General features: G+C 36.9%; 1 protein-coding gene across 1 annotated transcript in view; it reads left to right on the top strand.

The window, feature by feature from the left end:
• The window catches only part of SNTG1 (syntrophin gamma 1), a 503,809-nt gene that overhangs the window by 312,708 nt on the left and 176,713 nt on the right, over nt 1-14,388 (top strand). The window lies entirely within an intron of this gene.

Genomic DNA, 14,388 nt, shown 5'->3' with positions numbered 1-14,388 from the left:
GTATAAATAGTTTTTTAGATAGTCGTTCATGTTGGGCTCATTGATTCTGCAGATGTAATCTTGTATGTATGAGTGTCTTTGACACTTTTTTTTTAATCCAAATCTATCTGTGGTGTGGTAATTGTATTTTTAGCTAAACTTGTGCCTATCTCAGATAAAGTCTAAAAATAATAAAATGTATTAATCAATATTACATGTTTCCATAATTTATATTTTTTATTTCATCCCCCTCTTCAAAATATGTGTAGTTACACAAGAGTTGTGTAATTGAGTATTCATCTCTTTCCATCACTTGGCAGTCCAGTTAACAACCTCTAATATTAGAATCTTCACCATGAATGGGATTGAGTGAAACAGCAGCAATGAGACATATCTTGCTAAGAAGATTGTTTGTTTCTTCATTGATTAGCTTGGAAAATATATTTGCAGTTAATGCTCATGAAAGTAAGGATCAGAGAGTAGTAGCTAGAGTGAAGCCTGATGTGAGCAGGTAGCATATCATAATATTAGAAAAGTTTTTTGTCATTGCCCACCTGCCCCATTTTGAGGTAAAACTTTTTATTACTGTTCCAATTCTGAGCTTCTCTTGAGCAGACTGATTGATTGGTTTTGTAGCATAGACTACTTTGTCTAAACTACAGGTGTAGACCGCTTTGCTTGTGACCTGATTTATATTGATATATTATTTTACCCTACAGTTTCCTTTTGTTTCACTGAGAAATCAACATGAGTAGTTTTTCAAAATGTTCTTGGAAGCTTTCATGTTGTAAAGTACATTCCAAATACAGAGCTGTATTGATTTGGCTTTGGTGTAGGGAGTCCATCTTTATTTGCTTTGTAAAATGCTATGCATAACTGTAGCACCGTACAAGTAATAAAAATAAGAATATACATAAAGAGCACCAAGCCTCAATTACCCTAAATCTGTGAATGTGTGGCTTATATTTGAAAAATATGGAGCCACCTCTGTGTTCTTTAACTGAAATAAATACGCCATAATAACCCAGTGGAACTGGGCACACAAATGAAAACAAGCATTATCAGTGTTTCTCTTCACTGGAGGTTGTGCCAAAGAACAACAAATAACGGTATAAAACATTTCACAGATTGAAAACAAAACAAATGTGGGAAGGGGAAAAAATATTTTAATCATCCCCTGGAAACCATTCCTAAGTGAAGCAATTTATGTGTACACTGGTCACCAGCAAAAAGTCAACATTTACAAATACTCACCCCACAGCAGTATGCGAGATACAACTACTGTTGTTCCTCTAAACAAGAAAAGGGGGAACTATGTGGCATATAGATTTTTGCATGGTGGTTGTTAGTAAATGGGAAATTATTTTGGCCTCAATACATTCAGAAGTGCACAGGGAGGGGTACTTAGTGCTTGTCTAACACCTGAAGTTCTTTAGGTCTTTTTTTTCCCCCTCTACAATGGGTCTTTGTCTTTTGACAGTTTGTTCGGTGGAGGAGGAAGAGGAAAGGAGAATGGACCCTATGTATTTTTCAATAATATCCAGTGTTGGACTGTTCCAGACAGATACTTGGAGGTTTCCAGAAGCCCACCCCATACTTCTCAACCACTAGTATGGTATAGTATGGTACTTGGGGAATTGGTATCTGTATGTCAACACTGGGCCCTTAGTACCTATTTTCCAGGTTTGTATCCTTCTCCCAGTCTAACCCTGATAGCACTGGTGTTTCTTTATACAAGTTTAAAAGCTAGCACTTGCTGTTCTACATGAGGTGTTTGTTTCGCAAGGAAGGGCCCAGTGAAACTGGACACAGTAGTAAAAGATTCCTTTATAACAGGACCAATATCAGTAGAAGAAATGGTAATAGAAACAGGATACTCCTCTCATTTAACATTTACTGATGATGCAGAGTCTGTAGAACTTTTGGTATAGGGTCCTGCAGCAGTTGCTGTGACCATCGTCTTTTCAAATTGTTACCGGTTTTCTGTGATAAATATTTCAGACTAATAGCCTATGGAAATAGGCAGGAGAGTGAAGATTTCAATGATAAAATGCTACCATCAAGACAATGATACATGTCATTTAGTAAATTACAGTTCTATATTACTTTATATGCCCCTGCTGAGTCAACAAAGACATGGATATAGAAGACTACAACAGTCCTCATCATGTAGACAACAGAAAACGAATACCTAGATGATGATTTCCATAAATGACAGCATATTGGTGTGTGTCAGAAAACATTATGGACACTTTTGGAATCATTGCAATATGTTGTTCTGAATAAAACTCCTTTTCCATAACTACAAGCTTCTACAAACATGTTGAGGAAAACCACCATCACCACATCTCCCTTACATACTCAAGTTCTCTAAGCAAGTTCTTGTAGAAATATTTACATAAATAAAAATCTAATATAAAATTTCCCTTGTTCAAAATCACTGAATGTATTACAAATCCTATTATATTGCTTCTGCATTATCACTGAGAGTTATTATAGAATAAAACACACATACAGTATATCCTGAAGCATCCCAAAATTTTAAAAACCACATGCAGGCATCACTTCATCCCTCACTGAATACAGGCATCTTTGAGGTAAAATGGATCAACAATTTAACAGTCCACAGCAACATAACAAAATATTTAGGACAGGGTGATAATACCTTTTCCAAATGAAATGGGATGGGAGGAAGAGGCTTTAGAATTTGCCCAGGATAATGTGGTAAAATTCTACTTTTACAAATACTATGGGCATTAATGACCCTGCAGTCAAGATCTTGGGTATACATCTCATCCAAAATATGACACCTTCAATAATATAATTCACCTTGGAGCCATGCATTGGTTCTATAGTGACTCAAAAGAATGTCTGCTTCTTGAATTGCCACCAGCAATTGCCTAGTATCTACATGTTCCTTAGAGCTCTCCTATGAAGTAGTATCTCAGCCTGACCTTGCTTAGCTTGTGAGATCTCACAAAGTTTGACAATGCAAGCTGATCTGGGATCCCAAAATTACTTGGGTTTGAAATATCTGGATTTTGTAATGGTCAGATTTGTAATTGGTGGATTAATTTTGTTGAAAATTTCAACACACCTGCCCAGAATCAATACAGCAGCACTTTAAATATCATTTCCGGTTTTACTTTTGTTATTGGTGTTCCAGGTTTTTCTTAAGAGGGGAAAAAACCTCTCATGTATTGCTGTATATAAATTATGACTTGTAATAAATTATAGCCCCAAATGGTAATTAACTGTTGGCAAGAATGGATTTCTCTGGGTTTACTGCCTAATTAGGAACTGAAAAGAAAATAAGAGCTGCAAAGGAATAAAGTTAAATATGAATGATAGCAAACACAATTTTAGCTTTATGCTAAACTATGAAAATCCTAAAAAACTGTATACTACAGGCAGATTAAATCTGAAATTCAGATTTTCATAGAGTGAACTACAACCTAATATTTGCACTTTTATGGAGTTATTTATTAATCCACAAATCTAAAATCTCTACCCTACCCAAAAATGCCTATTGATTCTTTGCAAGTATTGAATATCTGAGTGCATCCAACTCTGCTATAAATATGAATCCTAAAATATGGATGCTAATAAAAATGATCCAAAACTTGTTAGATCATATTGTTCATTTTATTTTCACACTGTAGGATGCGAACTATATTAGGGTTTGATTCAGCAAAGCAGTTAAATATGTGCTTAAAGTTATGCATGTGAAGTACTTTGCTGAATTGAGGCCTTTTAGTACTTTGAACATTTTGTTCTTTTTACATATTTGCAATCTATTTCAAATAGATACAATACAATTATTCATCTATGTCTGAAAGGCTGTCATTATACAGAGAGGCAGAAAAGAGTTTTTATATGGCTTTCGGGAGACAATATAGTTCTTTTGTCATTGACCACATCTACTGCAGAAGTAAAATACCTTTTTCAACAGAGATTAGAGCCTGGGCAGCCTAGATAAGTGGAGGTAGCTCCAAGTATTGATCTAAAGCATTACTTCAAACACAAGATTGTCAAAAGATTGTGCTTTATGTCAAGGTGAAGTTCTGATAACATTCAGCATTGAACAAATAGTAAAAGACTTCTCCATACATTTTGATTCAAATTTGAAAATGGATTTTGATTTCAACCACTTTAATGATCTTTTCCAAAAATATCTATGTGCTCATGCTTAATTAGTGCAAACTCTCATAAAAAGTAAATGTTAAGGTCCTGTTTCCCAAAAGCAATTTTTAAATTGCAAACTTTACATTTAAATATTCTATTTGCTCTATATGTGTCCTCAGTCCTACAATACAGGTTTAGCAGAGGCAGATCCTTATGTCTTCATGGATCTTTTTTAGCATCAGTGCCTTGGCTTAGTTCCATGAGTCATTCAGGCCAAATTTGAAGGAATCCCTCAAGCATGTTCTGAAGTCCATTCTTATTCAAACAGCACTTAAGGGCATGTTAGTTTATTAATTCCAAGCCTCATTTAGGAACAGAAGTAATGTCGTGTAAATTATGTAACAAACCAATATATGCACATTTTGAATATTCCTTACGGCCTCTTCAGAAATCATGTACAGAACAAAAAATGTAATAGATTTGTTGAACTCCAGGCCCAAAAGCCTGAACACTAGCCCTGATCCAGCAAAGCATGCAATCGCACGCATTACCTGAAGCATGTGAGTAGTCCTGTTAGATTTTATGGGACTACTCACAGTTATAAGTTAAATGGGTGATTAAGTACTCTGCTGAGTGAGGGTTAGCGAGCTCATACCTGGCAAAATTAAGACCATTCGGAATAAACTAGAATTTAGTCATCTCTTCATTAACAATTTGCAAAAAGAAAAATAAATCGAACACGTCTGATTTGAATTATTTCCTCATTATAACTGTCCCACAGGTTGTTTGAAGCACTTGCCCCATTAGAGATTTTCGTTCTAGTTCAATGACTAATGGTCATCCTTAGTCACTATTTGAAAATGTTTTGTTTTATTTTTCCCATGGAACATTTTAACTTTTTGTTGAAAATCCAAATACTCAAACATTTTTAGCTGAAAATTCAAAAATGGTTGGTTGTCAGTATAATTATTTTTCAGTTTGTCATTTAGATGAAAACACACATTTCTGCTGGAAAAGAGTTTTGATGGTAAAATTTTCAGTCAGCTTTAGTCACTACCCATCTCTATCCTGATATTAGTTGGGTGCTACAAAAATCCTACAGGTAGATCTGGTACTATTATTATGGAGATTATTTGAAGAGGTAACTGCACTACATCCATGATGAGCAGCAATACCACAATTTCCTTAACTAGCCTTACTTATGGGTTTAGTCTTTTCTTTCTGCTGAGTCTCATATGAGACCCTTTCTCTGGCGTAACACTTACGTCTCTATGATCATTTACCCCCATTTCCTGGCTGATGGTTGAAAAAACAAAAGTTAAGAACTATTATGGATTTTTGAAGAGGCATGCCATCACATTTTCTGCAATATAAGCACTTTTCAGACTCTGCTCATAAAAGATTCTGACCGTGTAATTAACATGGTCCCTTTCAATTTTCTCAGTCAATGCCAACTATTCATCACCAGTCATATGATCGAGTAAGTTCAGAATATGGCTAAGGCCTAAATCATTTTTAGCTTTCACTCATTTTCTCCACTTTATGTTGCTGAATGAAATAATTGGGCCTAATGATACTTTCAACATTGACTATTTTAGATGGCAACTAGAGGGTTTCAAGATCAGCATTGTATATTGTTTTCCTTTTGGTTACAACTTTGTAATCAATAACATATTTAACCATGTAATAGGAAAATTCCTTTTGGTGTGTATGTACATAAATCTGAAATTCATTGGATTTTGGACCTTTTCCTGGATTCAGAAAGTGTCTCAAGTTTTCTGTAAGTGGCCTAAATGAGTGCAGATCCTGCAGACCTTCCCAACAGGTTTGTCACCTGCATTCACTGTCAAGAAAATTTGTATGATTGAGCTAAAATAGGTTTTCAAACTGTGGTCTGTGGATCACTGGCAATCTGCTGAGCAGTTGCTGGTGGTCTACGAAGTGCTGCCAAATCATGTGGTGCTAGCTTCTTCTAATTGTTTCCAGGGGTTAAACTGCATTAAAAGACAGCTAAAATACATAAATAAATTTACTATTCTACATAAGCAGTTGCTGTAGTTGCCACAGGGATTTTATGCAGTTGTGAATGTGAGGGTAGGTGTCAGAGACAATCTGTGCATGAAAATATATTCCAGATTTTGAAAATGTAGATAACTCCTGAATTAAAACAGTAGATTTAAGTGGTGGATCTTTTGAGGTGACAATCCTTAAGTGTGTGTGTGTGGTTTTTTTTTTGTTTTTGTTTTTAAATATATATAGCTATCATTATCCGCTCAGAAGAAGCCATATGCAAGGCCCAGGAAAGTGATGTAAACTTTCTCCAGATATTTCAACTTTTTTTTAATGTTCTCAACAAGTCTGAATGAGGAAAAATCAACTTGTAGCACTTCCTGTTTAGCAATGTATTCTGCTGCCAATGTCTCTGATTGGTGGATAGTCTCAGAATTACTTATGAATGGTGCCAGAAATTGTGCCTAAAATAAGAAATCTCTCTTCGCAAGCCAGCGGAGGATAACCAGTTGTATACCTACTTTATCATACAGTTGGCAAAAATCATGAATTTTCACTTTACTTCTAACAAAGCTATCCTAACTTTGGAGTACAGCTCTCTGTATAATCGACATTGTTACCTTCTGTTTTGGTTCAGATTAAAGGCTTAGTGTCTCCCACAATAGTATCCAGAAGGATACTATAGGAAATATTTAGCTGCCTTTTCTAAATATATAAATGTATAAACTAAATTATATTCACCTATTCCATTGTGTTAAGCACTTTTCTGGTGCAGTGCAAAATGTTGATCATTGTTGTGGAGATGGTGTGGAACTTGTAAGAAGACCAGTGTAACTCAGAAGAATATCTCCTCTAGTTTCTTCAACTTCGGTAAAAGTTTTTATTTGAAGCAATTCATTTAGTAAGTGGGTAAGTAATTACATATCTTCCAAGGAAGCCTTGAACATAAGAATGGCCATACTGGATCAGACCAATGGTCCATCCAGCCCACTATGTTGTCTTCTGACTGCGGGCAATGATAGATGCTTCAAAGGGAACGAACAGAACAGGGAAATTAATAAGTGATCCATCCTCTGTTGTCATCCATCCCCATGAATTTATCTAATTCTTTTTTAATCCAGTTATAGTTTTGGTCCTTCACAACATCCTCTGAGTTTCATAGGTTGACTTTGTGTTGTGTGAAGAAGTACTTCCTCTTGTTTGTTTTAAACCTGTTACCTATTAATTTCATTGGGTGGCCTCTGGTTCATGCGTTTTATGAAGGGGTAAATAACACTTCTCTATTCACTTTGTCCATACCATTCATGATTTTATAGATCTCTATGATATACCCTGCCCCTCAGTTGTCTGTTTTCCAAGCTTAAGTAGTCCCAGTCTTTCTAATGTCTCTTCATATGGAAGCTGTTCCATACCTTTAATCATTTTTGTTGCCCTTCTCTGTACCTTTTCCATTTCTAATTTATCTTTTTTGAGATGGGGCAACAAGAACTGAATGCAGTATTCAAGGCGTCGATGTACCATGAATTTATATAGTGGCTTTATGAAATTTTCTGTTTAATTATCTACAATAGAACCTCAGAGTTAAAAACACCTCGGGAATGGAGGTTATTTGTAATTCTAAAATGTTCATAATTCTGAACAAAATGTTATGGTTGTTCTTTCAAAAGTTTAAGCTGACGTAATACAGCTTTGAAACTTTACTACACAGAAGAAAAATGGTGCTTTTAACCATGTTAATTTAAATAAAACAAGCACAGAAACAGTTTCCTTACCTGGTCAAATCTTTTTAAATCTTTCGCTTAATTTTTTTAGTACACCTGATTGTGTATTTCTGGTTCCTCAGTTCATAACTCTGGTTTTCAGAATGCAGAGGTTCTACAGTATCCCTTTCCTAATGGTTTCTAACATTCTGTTAGCTTTTTTGACTGCTGCTGCATATTGAGCAGATGTTTTTAGAGAACTATCCATGATGACTTGATGATCTCTTCCTGAGTGGTAATAGCTAATTTAGACCTCATCATTTTGTATGTATAGTGGGGGTTATGTTTTCCAATGTGTATTACTTTGTATTTATCAACATTGGATTTCATCTACCATTTTGTAGTTCAGGCAGCCAGTTTGGTGAGATCCCTCTGTAACCCTTCACAGTCTGCTTTGGACTTAACCATCTTGAGTAATTTTTCATTTCTGCAAACTTTGCTACCTCACTGTTTACCCCATTTTCCAGATCACTTATGAGTACGTTGAACAGCACTGGTGCAGTACAGATTACTGGGGGACACTGCTATTTACTTCTCACCATTCTGAAAACTGACCATTTATTACTACCATCTGTTTCCTATATTTTAACTAGCTACTGATCCACGAGACCTCCTTCCCTCTTATCCCATCACTTCTTACTTTGCTTAATAGCCTTTGGTGATGGACCTTGTCAAAGACTTTCTGAAAATCCAAGTACACTATCTCTATTGGATCACCATTGCCCACATATTTGTCCCCCTCAAAGAATTTTAGTAGATTTGTGAGGCATAATTTGCCTTTACAAAAGCTGTGTTGACTGTTCCCCAAGAAATCATGTTAATCTATGTGTCTGATAAATCTTTTCTTCACTATAGTTTCAACCAATTTGCCTGGTATTGAAGTTGGCTTAATGGTCTGTAATTTCCAGGATTGCCTCTACAGTCTTTTAAAAAAATTGGTGTCACATTAGCTGTCCTCTAGTCATTTGGTACAGAAGTTGGTTTAAGTGATTGGTTATATACCACAGTTAGTAGTTCTGCAGTTTCATATTTGACTTCCTTCAGAACTCTTGAATGAATACCAGCTGGTCCTGGTGACTATTTTATGTAATTTATTAATTTGTTCCAAAACCACCTCCACTGACACCTCAACCTGGGACAGTTCCTCAGATTTGTCACCTGGTCAATATTGGTCTCATCAGTTATTAGTCCTAAATGGAAGATTTTTGGATTTGGATGTCTAGAAACCATGATATTCTACATTTCATTTTGATCCCACATATGACCTATTGGACATCTTGTCAAATGCAGTATGTTGGTATTATCACTGCATACTTATGTTAGAGTTCCTCCCTTGGGACACTATTTTTATGTATAGACGAGTGGTAGAAAGTTTATCTAGTATAATTACTAATTTAAATATTCAGGCTAGAACTTACATTATTGGATTTTTAAAAAATGGTCATAGCTGTTGAGACTGACTAGTTTATTTTTTTAAGAAGATGGTGATTGTTAAAAGAACTATCTGACACCTGTAATCTAGCATTGGAAATAGAAATTAAAACATTCTGCACCAGTGGATTTCAGAATTCGCTATTTTTGCCAGTTTTGGAGAACTTATGGTGAGAAAAATTTACAATTAAGTTTTAACGACATCAAGGACCTTGTTGTCTGATTTTCATAAACAGTCTCAATATTTTTGAGTAACCTGCTGGATTCTTCTTAGTATCAATTTTAGAACTGAATGACTAGCAAGTTGCCAGTTATGACTGTTGTTTATGTTTTTTTGAGAAGCATCTCAGTCTAATTGTTAAAGTGGGGAGTCAGTCTTGGAAGTCAGAGGATCTGAGTTGCATTCTTTGTTCTGTCAATATTGCAGTGTGACACTTGGCAATCAGTTAACCTCTGTGTTTGGTTTTTTTTTTCCCCCCTGTTTGTACAATGATGTATAAAGATTTACTGGTAATATTATTTTTAAGCCCAGGCCTGTCAGTAAAATACTTAGCTACAGTACCTCACAGGGGTACTGTGAGGCTTGATGTGTAACACTTACATATGCAGAGGGCCAGCACAAGGGTTATGTCACTGCTCAAATCAAAGCTACAGAGGGACTTAGGAGTCACATAGCCCTTGTCCAGGCTTTCTACACAAGTTTGAGTTCTACCCTAATGTTTAGTGCTTTTAAATCCTTTGAAAGGAGTCTGTATGAAAGATAAGTGTTTATTTATTCTGTGATTGTTGATAGTTAATCAGCAAAAAAATTAGGACACATTAACTGTTCTTAAGGTTCTACTGTGTCACCATCACAGATTCACTAAGTCGTGCAGGACGTAGCAATGGAAGCAGATATGGAGTAGGAGAGGGTTTAAAAAAAAAAAAAAGGCAGATGCCATCCTAAAATTTTGTTCCATATTTGGCAGAGATCCAGCAATTGGGTACATTCTTGTTAATTTCTTAATTTTTCATTAAAATTTTGGGTGATGAAAATTCTTATAATCAAATTCTCATGAAACTCCATGGAAATGGGAAAATAATTTTCTGTTTTTCTAATAGTGACATCCATATTTGTCATAGGAGCAATGTGATGGAATCATCTTGTTCACTTCTTTTGAACAATGAAATGCATAGTCTTTACATGTCTAGTGTTACTTCTTCTCAGTTAGACTTCCACCAGAATGTATAATATAAGATTATTCATATGTAAGGAATATTAGTTAAAATATATTAGTCTCAGCACTGTAAATTATCCTTGTCCTGCACAGCACACAATACAGTATTATACATTATATTTAATTACATGTTGGTAACTAGATGACTATTGAGCTGGATGCTCACTGTACACACGTGTGGGTGTGTGTGTGTGTGTTGATGAATTTTTAAATAAATTTGTTTCAACTGTGGTCCTTCTCTATTTGCTCTTTGAGAATATTCAAGCAAACGAGTTTACTGACAGGAACAGTCACCGAAACTGTAAATACTAAATAATGTTTCAGAATATTCACAGAAAATGAATATTGAAATTCATATTTTCACGTATTCACACAGGAAAGCTGCTCAGAAGAGCTTTTGCCCATCCAGTCATGGAACAGACTTGAGTGTCCAATAAAAACAATGAACATTTTTAATTGTGAATATCAAATACCCATTGCAATACTTGAAGCAAAGAGCTGGGGAGCATTCCAGAAGCTGAAATGTATTCCATAAAACATTTGAATAATTTTGAACAACAAATGCGTTTGTAAATTGTCTTCCATTGATGGACAAGAAATGAACAGACAGAGAAAAGCTAAATTCAGTGAATAACTTGTTTGTTGTGAATAGTTAGCCAAACATTACCAGTAATTGATCTTCTTTTATTTTATTTTATTTTTTTGACTGAAGGATCAAATTCTGGCCTTGGAACTATGCTGCATGCATGTATCAAGAAAATGAAAATCCACATATGGCCAGAAAAATATTTGGTATAACTAGTAGATAATTTGGTACATTCATGCAGAAATGGATATCTATTCAAGCCCAACGTTTGGGAGAGACTGGAATATGGATTAGAATTAACAGGCTGAACGTCCAGTCCAGATAGGACTGAGAAGATGCTGATAGTTTTTGGAAGCAACCAAAAGTATAGTAAAGCTGGTGCTCTCCAGCCCTATTTTTGGGTGAATGTTACAGTCAGCTAGCTGAAGAATACGGGCTGATAATTAACTCCTTACCACCCAGACGAGAACGGGACACAGCCTAATGAACACAAAAACTCGAACTTGGCCGGCTAACAAACGATTCGCACTCGGGGGGGACGATACGGGAGCGGGAGAGTCCGGACGAGGTGATCAGGCTGGTAGTTCGGGAAGGCTCTCAGCGGGGGCTTGGGAAAGACCCCTTTTTATGGGCTAAATGGGACATGAATGGTTAACTGATTGGTCAGAGATGCAGCAAGGGATGGGGCTATGGGCTTTGTGCCAGCACTGGATTGTCTGGGAGACACTTTCAATAAGTTTAGTTTCCTGGTTGCTGTTAAGTTTCGTTTCCCATGGTCAGTTTCATTTCCCATATATGACGTGGGAGCCGAAGGCACGGCCGATCACATAGGCATACCCTAATAAGGTCAGGTCGTGGGTTGACTGTTAGCACCGAATGGGTGGGGGGTCAAGGGGTGGTCATGGCAGAATTGGTGCAGCGACAATTATATGTTGAATGACTGCAGAAATAGGATGCAAAAGTTTGGCTTACAGTTTTCTTGATGTTGCAATACTCAGATGTTTCATAGTTCGTTTGAATTCCTGCTTTCTGTCCCCAACACAGATTGTTTATTAATTGTAGATCTTGGAAGTCATGGCAGAATTGGTGCAGTGACAAAGAGATTACAGCCACTTCTTTCAGACATGTACCTTGCTACTACTGTTCATGTCTTTGTCACCTGAAGTCTGGATTACTGTAGTACGATCTACTTGTGGCTTCACTTTAAATCTATCTGGAAACAAACTGTTGCAGTGTGTAGTAGCAGGTTTGTTAAACATGACTGCACAGTGGCAGTATGCATTACCAGGGCTCTGTGATCTGCTCTGGCTGCCTGTTTGAGTGGAGTATAAGATGTTGGTTATGACCTATAAAACTTTAAATGTCTCAAGTCCTGCATCTTTTCCCATGCCAAATTGCTTGCCACAGCAGAAGCTCATTTGAACCCCACCCACCCTCATTATAAAAGAAAGGGGCTGCGGGCAAAGTATACTCTGTAAGGACCTCTTTCCTTTGAAATGGTCTCCACCTTCCCACTGCCAAGGTCATTCAAAATCACCTGAAGTTTTTTACCTTTTTGGACAAGGTGCAAAACCTTTCAGAATAACTGAGCATTGGTGAAGAGCTGAGGCAGTTGTGGTGGGGGTTTTAAATAGTTGTCAAATGACATGATTAAATGGCATGTGCTAGGGTGGGAGGAAGGAGAAGTGCTGCTGTTTTGGGTTACTTGTGTTTTGTAACTCCCAGATTCTTATTGTGTTTAAACATATGGTTTAAATGCTTGTCAGGGGTGCTTTGGATAGTCCTCTTTGGTGTGAAGTTGCTTATAGACCATAATCTAAGTACATACTTTTAAATTCCTTGGTTTTCATAATCTCTGTATGGAGCAGATGGCCTAAGTATGGTTTGAAATACTGTGGAGGCCAGTAAATACAGTATTTAGCAGCTCAGAGCTAGAGTACATGATCTGAGAATGCATTGTCTGATTACAGCAATGTTCTTTTGGATGACATTCATTAATGGTGTCAAGTGTTAGTAAAAGAAGAGCATGAAAACGCTGCCATAGCATTTTTTTCATGCTTCAGTTTTACAGAACTTTTATTCTCATTCATTTGCATTGTTCTTTTTGCTGACACATCTCTTAATTAATTTTGAGAGCATAAACATGCAACTAATCATAATCACAGGTCTATTGCTATCATGACTGAAATATTATTGCACTTTGTAATGCTGATTGAAGAGCATAGCACTATTTAATTGAAAGGGTTGAGCTGTCCGAAAGATTTATCTCAAGTTCTTCACTAAGTTTTGTAGGCTGTTCACTGATGAGTTTAGAAATAGTTGATCTTTCAGAAAAATGTAGCATATATTATGTCTCACTTCATTTGCTGGAGTTTTTAACTGCCCTTTGGAATGGTACTGGAAAAAGACAGGTTTGTATACCTGAAATGTGATGTGCTTAAAAAGTGATGTGCACATTTCTGTGTTCTGGGTTCCTGTCCATTGAGCTGTCCCTATCCTAGTCTGGGATGAGGGATATATCCTCCCGCTCCTCTCCTCCAGCAATTCTTCATCCACAGTGGAGTGTAGCCTGTGGTCCTCATCTGCTCCAGATTGTGGAAATTGAGAGTCTCACACCCCATGGGGTGGTGATTCTAGGCCCATGTTCTCTGGCAAAGCTGCGTAAAGGAATCCTCACCCACCTCAGAAGCAACAACTCTTAATGCATCCAGGAAGGCCAGACTGAGCCCTTCCAGGGTATGAGAGGAAAGATCATCTACAATCCTGGAACACAGTAAAAAGAGGCTCCAAGTGGTCCAGGTTGAGGTTTAAATTAATGAAAGGTGAAGATGAAGGTCCAATCAGCTCTTTTCCTCTCCAGGCTTGCCAATGACTGGCTAGAGATGCTGAAGGGGTGGGACACACCTGCATCTCCTCAGTGTATTCTCCTCCCCTATTTAACTAGGACTGTCCCAACTCCAACTAGTTTCTCACACATTGAGGTGGGTGGGTGGGTGGAAATCTCTAGGGATTTGGATTAACCCCATAATGTTACCCCAACAGGTTGATATTAGGTCCTCCACAGTTCCAGGGAAGTGATTTACATTACACCAATTGAGTTTTTCAGTATCTATCTACTTTTTTATTCTGTTCTGGTGGGTTTATTGAGGTGGGTCTGTTCATCATATAGACTATTGTGTAAGCTTCCTGACACATTGTAACCTACTGGGGTACTATTCAGACCAATAGAGGGCTGTCACCTCTGCTCTGCAATTTTGGGTGCCTTACTATGCCTTGCTGA

The sequence above is a fragment of the Emydura macquarii genome, unplaced genomic scaffold, assembly GCF_026122565.2.
Source record: "Emydura macquarii macquarii isolate MOO-44397 ecotype Brisbane River unplaced genomic scaffold, CSIRO-AGI_Emac_v2 contig_1477, whole genome shotgun sequence".
Lineage (NCBI taxonomy): Eukaryota > Metazoa > Chordata > Testudines > Chelidae > Emydura > Emydura macquarii.
This window is presented reverse-complemented; position numbering and strand designations above follow the sequence as displayed.